Genomic DNA, 9731 nt, shown 5'->3' with positions numbered 1-9731 from the left:
AGGTTGGTCAAAGGGTCCACACTTAAACTTATAAGATAAATCCTGGGACTCTAACACTCAGCGTGATGTCTATAGTTAATAAACACTATGTATTTTAAATTTGTCAAAAGAGTAGGTTTTGTGTGTTCTTACCATACTCAAAGAAAAGGTAACTATATGAGGTGTAAGATTACTAATTATAGTAATAATCTCACAGAATATAAGCATGTCAATCATCAGTGTGTAAACCTTAGATATATAATTTTGTTGGTCAATGATATTTCAGTGAGGTCGAAAAAATAAAAATATAAATAAAATTGTAGTTGCCCAGATTTAAAAGGAAATGTTGACACAGATTACCTTGTACCACTTTCTAAGGATATGAGCTATCTTCTTTAACTTACAATACATTTCCTGGAAAAACAGACTATTCTCATTTTGAATGGAGTGCACTGTACTTCCCACTGGATACATGAAGAGAGAGCAGAGTGAAGTGGAACACAAAAAAAGGGTGAAACTCCTACCAGAAACAGGTCGCCCATCAGTTGAGTGCGGTCAGCAGTGAGACAGTTTTCCTCTCCCACTGAAATGACTCAGCCCTCCTTTGTACCTATTCCCCATGCCCTTTGGGATCCAAGGAAATTACAAAGATTACAGCTTTATTAGCCAGTACTGAGAAGAATTGCATAAATAGGAGTAATTTTCTAGAAATATTTATTCACATATTAAACAAATGCTTAACACACATGTCCTGTGATGTCAGTCAGAAGATGGCCCTAAACCCAAGGAAATCACAGTCTCTCTAGATTGATTTAGAAAAACACATATAAACAGAATATAAATTAATAAATACTCTTAGGTGGTTTTTGTTTTGTCGTTTGTTGTTGTTTTGTTTTGTTTTGTATTTTGGTACCAAGGATTGAACCCAGGGGTGCTTAATCAATGAGTCACATCCTCAGTCCTTTTTTGTTGCTTGGGGCCTTGCTAATTTGCTGAGGCTGGCTTTGAACTTGTGATTCTCCTTCCCTCAGCCTTCCCAGCCTCTGTGATTATAGGTATGTGCCACCACACCTGGACAAATACTATTAGTTTTAAAAGTACAAATTCCAATTCAGGTGTGCTCTTAGATTTCACCTCTGGGGAAGTTTCTAAACTTACTCGGATCTCATTCTAGAACTTGTAACGTAGTGTTTTTTTAAACTTGAGTGTACTTTGGAATCACCTGAAGGGTTTTTGATATAAGACTGCCTGAGTCCCAGTCCAGATAGTCCAATTTAATTGTTCTGGGAGGCAGTTTGGACATGGGAATTTTTTTTATCTCCCCAAGTGACTCTAATGTTCAGTCAAAATGAAATGCCACTTGTGGTAGACTGAGTAATTGTCCCAAAGATGTTCTCATCCTAATCCCCAAAATCTGTGAATATTTTACTCTCCCCGGTAAAGGAATTTTGCAATACAATATCGCTAAGCATCTTGAGATGTAGAGCTTGTCTAGATGTGCAGGTGGGTTCTGTGTGATCACAAGAGTATTTAACAGAGGGAGGCAGGAGGAACCAATTTCGTAGCAGGAGATGTAATAACAAAAGGAAAAGGATGGAGTGATGTGAGGAAGGAGCTCTGTGCCAAGGAATGTGGGGAAGAGAACAGTGATGAAGAACGCAAGGTAACAGATTCTCCCCTGAAGCCCTCTGGACTTCTCAACTGTAAGAGAATAAATTTTGTTGTTTTAAGTCATTAAGTTTGTGGCAATTTTTTACAGCAGCAATAAGAAACAAATATATGACTGCTATAACCCAATAAGTCTGAATGGAACATGTATGTATGCATATGTTAAGTTCCCCAAGTAAGTCAAGCTGCATGTCCTTACTGAACTACAGAGGGAAGAAAAAAATCCCTCCTACTTTCTACCTGCCCCCACTGGGGGTTAGCAAACTGCTACATTTTCTGAAAGCCTTTCATGACACCCTGATTAAAATCTTAACTGCCACCCTCATGCCCTGGAAGCGAGAAGGAGCATGGGAGAGTGGGGAGCACTATCTTAAGAGTGACATTTTCTGTGTGTAAACAGTCTTCCCATGACCAGCTTCAACTAGCTTAACAACTAGCTTGCAATTTTCCTGCAAATATAGCAATAATCTCTGGGGCTGGGAACAAAGTGAGAGAAGCATACCATGTGTGGGGCCCTGGGAGAAAGATAACGTAGGTCTCATAACCTATTTGACCTGAGCTTTTTAAGGCCCAGCATGCTTAAGTAAAAAGAACTCTTCCCCTGGAGTAGCCTAGCTCACCAAGGTTTATTGGAATTTAAATCCAAAGCTCAACTAATAATTAGGTACCACTTCCTCTCATTCTACAGGTATTTTTTTCAAACCATGTTCTTCTAGGCATTGCTCCAGTCACTAAGGATGTGGTATTTAACAACATGTCCACTTTTCTTTCAAACATGCTGTACATCCTCATTGAGACAATTCTGTCCCACATACTATTTTAAGCCCTAGGGATACACTAGAAAAATAAAATTAAAATATCTATCTATCCATATGGAAAACCTGCTTCACAGAGTTTTATTCTTGTGCATAAAAACATTTATATACAAAGCAGTAAAATATAAGAACTTCAGATGGTTTATAGACTGTGAAGAAATGAAACAGGGAAAGGACATGAGGGTGGCAGTTAAGATGTTAAACAGGAGCACAAAAGACCTTCAGGAAAAGTAGCAACTGAATGATGACTTAAAGGCAGTGATGGAGTGAGCCTGAAGACATCTGAGGAAGAACATTTCAAATAGAGGGAATGGTATAAAGAAAGGTCATGAGAAGAGTGAATACCTGGAGAATTGTATTTTGAAACAGAATAATCAAAGGCAAGAGTAATAAGAATAAGGTCAAAAAGGTAACAGGAATAGACCACAGGGCCTTGCAACCCTTAATAAGAAATGTGGATTTCATTCTAAATACCATGGAAAGCCATTGAAAGGTTTTTACATATCTAAGTTTATATTTAAAGTGGGTTTCTTAGAGACTACACATAATTTGGTCTTGTTCTTTTGTATCTTATCCACTAAGGCAATCTCTTCCCTTTCATTAAAAGTATTTAGACCATTCATATTTAAAGTGATGATTGATATAGTAAGATTAATAACTATAATGTTTGGAACTATTTTCACTTCTTGTCTGTAGGGTGCTTCTTGGAGTCAATGGTGAGTAGATAGAGCCACTTCTGGGGCAGGAGGAGGACACATGGGGATACCCAACTATTTTTCTGGGGGCCTCTGCCAGCTGAGCCTCTCAGAGTGGGCCACCCAGGTACTTCCTAAGGCTATGGTAAGATAGGTGGGGTTTCCAGGATGGTTCACAGGGCTAGGTTAGTGGAGTTGCTGGAGTAGGCGCATGACTGCTTTGCAGACCCCTGGGTGGGTAGAGTCTTAAGATAGCTCATGCAGCAAGATCCTGAGTTGAGGAGAACACAAGGGGCTAGGTTCTTTCTCCAGAGCAGTGCAGTGGTGTAGTAACATTGCACTTCTCTAAACCATTTTCAGTGTCTGCAAAGGCCATGGATTCTTCAGTAAATGCCTCAGATGCCTATAATATGAGTGGAGACTACTAGGACATCCTGCTTACCTTTTCCCCATCAACCATTTTACCCTAGTTTGCCTTTTCTTGTGGAAGGAAGTATACCAAGCATCTCTACCCAACCATCATGCTGATGTCAATTCTACCTGATTTTTCCTGATCCTTTTCACCACCATATGTTGCTAACCATACATTTAAAGAAGTAGTACTTATTCCATTTTGAAGTAAGTAGTACTTATTTCCAAATTGAAGACTTGTTTTTTTCTGGGAAACCTTTGCAACAGCGATTCTAGGCTGGACATCTGACTTGGTCTCCAGGCAGGGTTACTACTCTATTCCTTGAACTGGCTGGGTCTGCAGGTGGCATACCTAGAGCCCAGACCCATTAGAAAGGACTTGTTGATTGCGTATACTGGGATCAGCCTGGAACCTGTATCACCTAGGGTCAGTCTGAAACCAAGGAGAAGACTTAGAGTAGGCTTTGAACACAACTCCACAGTCAGGCAATGGAATGGGCCTGATGTTTGTGTCCCCTAGGATTGGTCTGGGGCCAAAGTCCACTGGAGTGTGTCCTGAGACCATGAGAGTATCCTGGAAAACAAATCTGCAAGGTATTCCTAGAGCCCAGTTACAGTGACTAGCCTAGTACCAGAGTCTAATGGGGTAGGTCTAGGCCTTAAGTCCACTGAAACCTGAGGTCACTGGAACTGTCCACATCCTGGGAATGGGCTGCCATAGGGAGAGTGAGGATTCTGGATCTACAGGAGCTGATATGAATGGAGCTTGGAATTGCAGTTGCTGGCCTGGTTCCTGAAGTCACAGGGGCTTCTGTAGATCCTGGACTATGGGAACCAGCCTGAACTTAGATTCATGGAGGATGATCTGAAGGCTGCATGTGTGTCCCAGAGGATAGGTCTGTGAGGACCAGTCTGGGTTCCACAGTTATAAGGCCCATCCTGAAATTTGGGTCCACAAGGAAAAGTCTTGGAAACAGGGTTGGTGTGGGCCAACTCACCATGGGGTCTAGAGGAATGCACTTGGACCCTGGGATTATGGTAGGGTGGAGTTATAGGGTTGACTTGGAATGTGAGGCTATGGATCCCAGTTTGATAGCAGATAGACCTATCATATGTCTGGATGCTGGCCTAACATCTAAGACTAGACAAGCTGACCTGATGCTGGGACAGGTTGACCTGGCTCTGGGCTTGTCTAGAACCTGGGGCAGTATGAGGCAGCTTTCCATTGCTATCACAAAATAACTGAGAAAAACAATTTAAAAGGAGGAAGGATTTATTTTGGCTCATTGTTTGGTCCTGTTGCTTTTGGGCCTGTGGTAATGCAGAACATCATGGTAGGGAGTATAGGGTAGAGCAAAGCTGATCAGCTGATCATACCATGGTGCCCTGGGAGAAAAGAGAGGGAGGAAAGGGTCAGGGTCCCAATGTCCCCTTCAAGAACACACCCCCAATGTCCTCACTTCCTCACATTAGGTGCTAAAGGTCCTAAAGCTCCCACCACCTTCAAAGAGCACCAAAGGTTGGTTCAATACATGGCCTTTGGGGGACATTTAAGATCCAAATCATAATAGGCAAGCCTAGGATCTGGGGCTAGACAGCACTGGGTGGGCCTGGTATATATATCCATAGGACTAGTAGCAGGGCTTGATCCTTGATCCTTAGCCTGATGACTAAGGCTGCAGAGGCTGGCCTCATTTGGGGACAGTCCTGAAGCCTTACACCGTGGGGATCAGCCTGGGGCTGGGGACAGCCTGGAGTTCAGGGCTTCTGATGCTTTACTGGTATAGGGGTAGGCCTGAAACCCAACACAGCATTCTCTAATCAGAACCATTTTCTATTTTTTTTCTCCTTCTTCAATCTCTATTATGCACACAATTAATTTCAAAGTATGTGGCACTGGTTTGTTCTTAATTGAACTAAGTTTTCAATTTTCTCAATTACCATCGAATTCCTAGAACTGTGTGAACACATATTAGATGCACAATAACTGCTTGTTAATTGAGAAAGAGATTCATAGTAGTCGACTTTGGTGGGATACTTATTTTGCATGCTAGTGAAATTTATAATGGGTCACAGACAATTGGGCTAATGGAATGAAAATTAACCTGCAAGGTTCAGTTCAATTACTAATAAAAATAATATTATTTTAGTGCATATATATGTATTTATGTATCTCTATAATGCATATATACATTAATAAAAACTTAATAAAAAAGTTTTTTTATTAAGAAAAATAGATAAGCATAATGATCCTGTCCTGCATGCTTTACCTCTACATTTTAATTTATGTGATCAGATCTAACCTGTGTTTAGAATGGCAGCCCAGTTCCAAAGCAGCAGCATATAAATCACAGAACAATGGAATTTGATTGCTGGAAGGGATGCAAGAGTCATCTGATCCAATATTCTTATTTCCAAAGTGGAAGCCAAGGTTCAAAAAAGATTGAGAAAATTTTCCAAGATCAAAGTGCCAGTATCTGAAATCCAAGTTCTCTAGATCCGACTCCAGAACCAATTCCCAACCAGCAGGAGCTAGGTACACCAAAGGTCCAAGGTAGAATCACAATGTGATCATGCAGCACAGTTGTCCCTGTCTTTGCCCTGAGTGCTTGCTGAAATGAGGAACAGTGAGATCACTCTGCTCTCTGCTCCCAAAGACTAAAAATGCAATTTGCTGACAACTATTTTAGCATGCATAGAAAATATTTATAGGAAAATTGGTTTTTTTACAGTCCTGGAATTTATTCCTTTGTAGAAACACCTATAGTATGAAAGGTGTTATACTAAATTAAATTGTTTTGTTAATATTAAAAGAGGTGACCCCCAGTGGGGGCCAATTCAATAACTATAAGTGTACCTTCCAAGGAATGCCTCACATGGGAAAGGTTTTTTTTTTTTTAACAAAACACTAATTAACATCAATATCTGCATGTACCTACTGATTAGCATGCAGAATATCTGACACCAATTAGCAAAACAATATGCTGACAAACACACAGCATAGATAAGTCATATTAGGAAAGCATACGGCAAGATGCTTTGGGCTCTGGCTCTGAAGGATTTGGGTTCTAGTTTCCCCGAGCACTGGTTTTGGGGTGGGGGTTGTTTGTTTTCAAATTAATCTCTTCAAATACATACTTGTATCAAATAAAGAGGAGGAGTGGGAGGGCAAAACTCTCAGTAATCCTGAATCTTTTGCCTTGAGCCGTAAGCATTAATGGGGCTTCCATACTACAGCAGGTTTCTGATTGATTATGCTACCACCTGTTTCTTTGCCATCCACCTGGGTGCTAGTTAAATCCAATTCATTGATAGGGACTTCATGTCATTTTCTTCTAAATTCCTCTTTTCTCCCTCGTTGATCACTGAAGTAGTGAATAATGGCTGATCCAAAGAAGAAGACCATAAAGAAGAACAGAAATCCAGTAACTGCCCTAAAGTTAAGACTTTGGCTGCCTCTACCTTTGTCTTCCCTCTGGTCATTTCACTTTCATGCACCAAACAAAGACTTTTTAAAGAATTTTTAAAACATGTTTGCTTAAGGGTTTTCTTTCAAAATGAAGTCTTGCTTTAAACATCTCTTTTGTGTATTCTCTGCAGGATGGCTGGACAATTTCCAATGCTGCCTCGGCTTATAGACTCTTGTTATATTTTCTTTTTAACAATTTCCATCCCAAACACACTATAGAGGCAGCTGACACATAAAAATCTTCAGTAAGGTGCAATTTTAAGGAGAGTAGCCATAGGCAGAGCTTTGATTCTTTATCTCCTAACAACAGACAAACAGGTCCCCAGAAAATCACCACCAACCTCTGAATCAGGCAGAACAAAAACATCAGATTCAAAGGCTTCTTGCCTTTGAATGAATCTTTTTCCTTTCTGTTTGTTTTTCTTTCCTTTTCAGTTCCAAGTCTGGGCACTACCTGCTTTGGCCATTTACTAGGAGTACTTAACTATCACATTTCCTACAAAATTTATTTCCTTAGTCTCAAAAGCAGAAAGCATTAAAAGACCATTTGTCTGTGCCATCTCACTCAAATTCAGTTTATCTGTGCCTCCTCAAATCGGAAGTTTGAAGTTTATGGATTTCACATACAATCCTTAGATTAATTTTCCCTTCAGGATTTCCAATTGATTCTTTATAACTAAAACATAGCCCTTTTTGTTCCTGAGAGTCAAGTACAAGTACAAAAGTAGAAGAAAAGAGAAAGTATATGTAGATACACCATAGATACATTCTTTAATAGCTTCATTGAAATAAAATTTACATGCCATAAAATTCACCCCTCTATTCTTACATTTCATACAAATGCAATGACACAATATATCTAACTCTCTGAATACCTTTTAGATTGTTTTCCAAAGCAATTGTATAATTTTACATTTCCACTGCCAATGTACAGGGTTCTGGTTTCTCCTCCTCCTCCCTAACACTTTTTGCCTTTTTGATACAGTCATCCTAGTTGTGGGAAGTTGCACCTCATTGTGATTTTGATTTGCATTCCCTTGATGGCCAATAATGTTGAACATCTTTCATGTGCTTATGGCCCACTTACATATCTCCTTTGTAGAAATGTCTACTCAGATCATTCAACCATTTTTTAATTGAGAGGTCTTTTTACTATTTGCAACTGAGTTGTAATAATTCTTTAGACAGTTCAGTCTCTTATCAGATATAGGATTTGCAAAACTTTCCTCCCATACTCAGGGTTATCTTTGCCCTTCAGGGGCACCTTCTGATGTTCTTGATATTATCATAGATGTATTTTTGTCTCCAGGCTCTCACTGAACTCCAAGTAACATAAAACCAGAAGTTCACAGTCATACCCATGTGTCCACATCTTAATTAAGAATCATTTCAATGATGGGAGAAATAGTTAAGAAGTACTCTGTAGTGATCTTCAAACAAACTTCAAGATATTTCAAGGCTTGTTGTGTTGCCACCCAAGAACTGGAGACACTCTTTGTAGCCACCCAATAATGTTGTCTCATTGAGTTGAGCCACAGCCACCCCTGTGGCTTCAAGGAACAGCAACTGCAAGGAAGGGGAACAGGTCACCACCAGTCAGCTGGCCTCAACAGTTCCTGGGCGGAGCTACCTATGAATAGCAGCAATGGCAATGGGAAGAATGGGGGAACATGTACCTTCTTCCTCCCCCATCCACAATGGAGACAGGGAAAAGATTCTTTTGGATGCACAGCATGAATCAGGACATAGCAGTTCAAGGGATAGTTCTTCCTGTGACAGCCCTTCATCTCAAGAAGATGGGCAGATCATGTTTGAAGTGGAGATGCAGAGTAGGGACCATAGCTGTCAGTCAAAGTGGTAGTAGGAGAGAATGAAGTTGAGAATTTGAAGAAAAGTACAAACTGGGTAGCAGACTGGTCCAGGAACCTGAAAATGTTCCACCCTTGGAGTTCCACTTCAGACACCCCAGTGTTCTGTGTCCCTAAGCATGAGGAAAAGGGGAGCCATGAAGAAAGGCAGCCTTTTTTCTGCAGAATTTCTGAAGGTGTTCATTCCACCTCTTCCCGTTTCGTGTTCGGATTTAGAACTAGGCACCTATATGGGAAAACAACTGAAAACACCTACTGAGGGAAGAAAAAGCCCCTGGAGATGTGTGTGGCCTGTGAAGTGGTGTATTGTCACAATAGTTGATTTGAACTTGACATCATTGTAAGCATGACCAACTTTCCCCCCTATTTTACATATCCAATCCAGTAATCCAATACTCAATTCCAGTATTTCATTCAAATTTGGTTGAGACATTTTACTAACTTCATTCCTCTTTTGGCCTGTAAGATACTTTTAGAATTTCCTAACAGAATTTACTGTTGTTTAGAAATTTGCCAGGGCTTTTTCTTCCACAAATGCCACCAGCAGATTATAATTTTGTCAACAATGCCAGTGTCTCCTGTTAATACCACCAGAATTAGACCTCATCATGCATGGTAGGAATTTTACTCTGGTGCTATAACTAGCATCTCTCTCTGAATAAGGTCGGTTAGCAAATGATATAAATAAAATGCTCTGTTGTTTAGTTTTTCTCTTATTTTCCAAGACAAAGTCGAGGTTCTCAAAGTTTGAATTTGTAGTTATTAAAAAGAAAGCAAAAACAAAACAAAACAATAATGACCAAAAGAGCAAGACACAAGAAAAAAA

The 9731-nt window shown here is 40.1% G+C and overlaps 1 pseudogene; it reads left to right on the top strand.

The window, feature by feature from the left end:
- Positions 1-2133: 2133 nt before the first annotated feature.
- Positions 2134-9249, top strand: LOC124986392 (BCL2/adenovirus E1B 19 kDa protein-interacting protein 3-like; annotated as a pseudogene).
- Positions 9250-9731: the final 482 nt, after the last annotated feature.

Source organism: Sciurus carolinensis, chromosome 6 (genome assembly GCF_902686445.1).
Source record: "Sciurus carolinensis chromosome 6, mSciCar1.2, whole genome shotgun sequence".
In the NCBI taxonomy this organism is placed as follows: Eukaryota; Metazoa; Chordata; class Mammalia; order Rodentia; family Sciuridae; genus Sciurus; species Sciurus carolinensis.
This window is presented reverse-complemented; position numbering and strand designations above follow the sequence as displayed.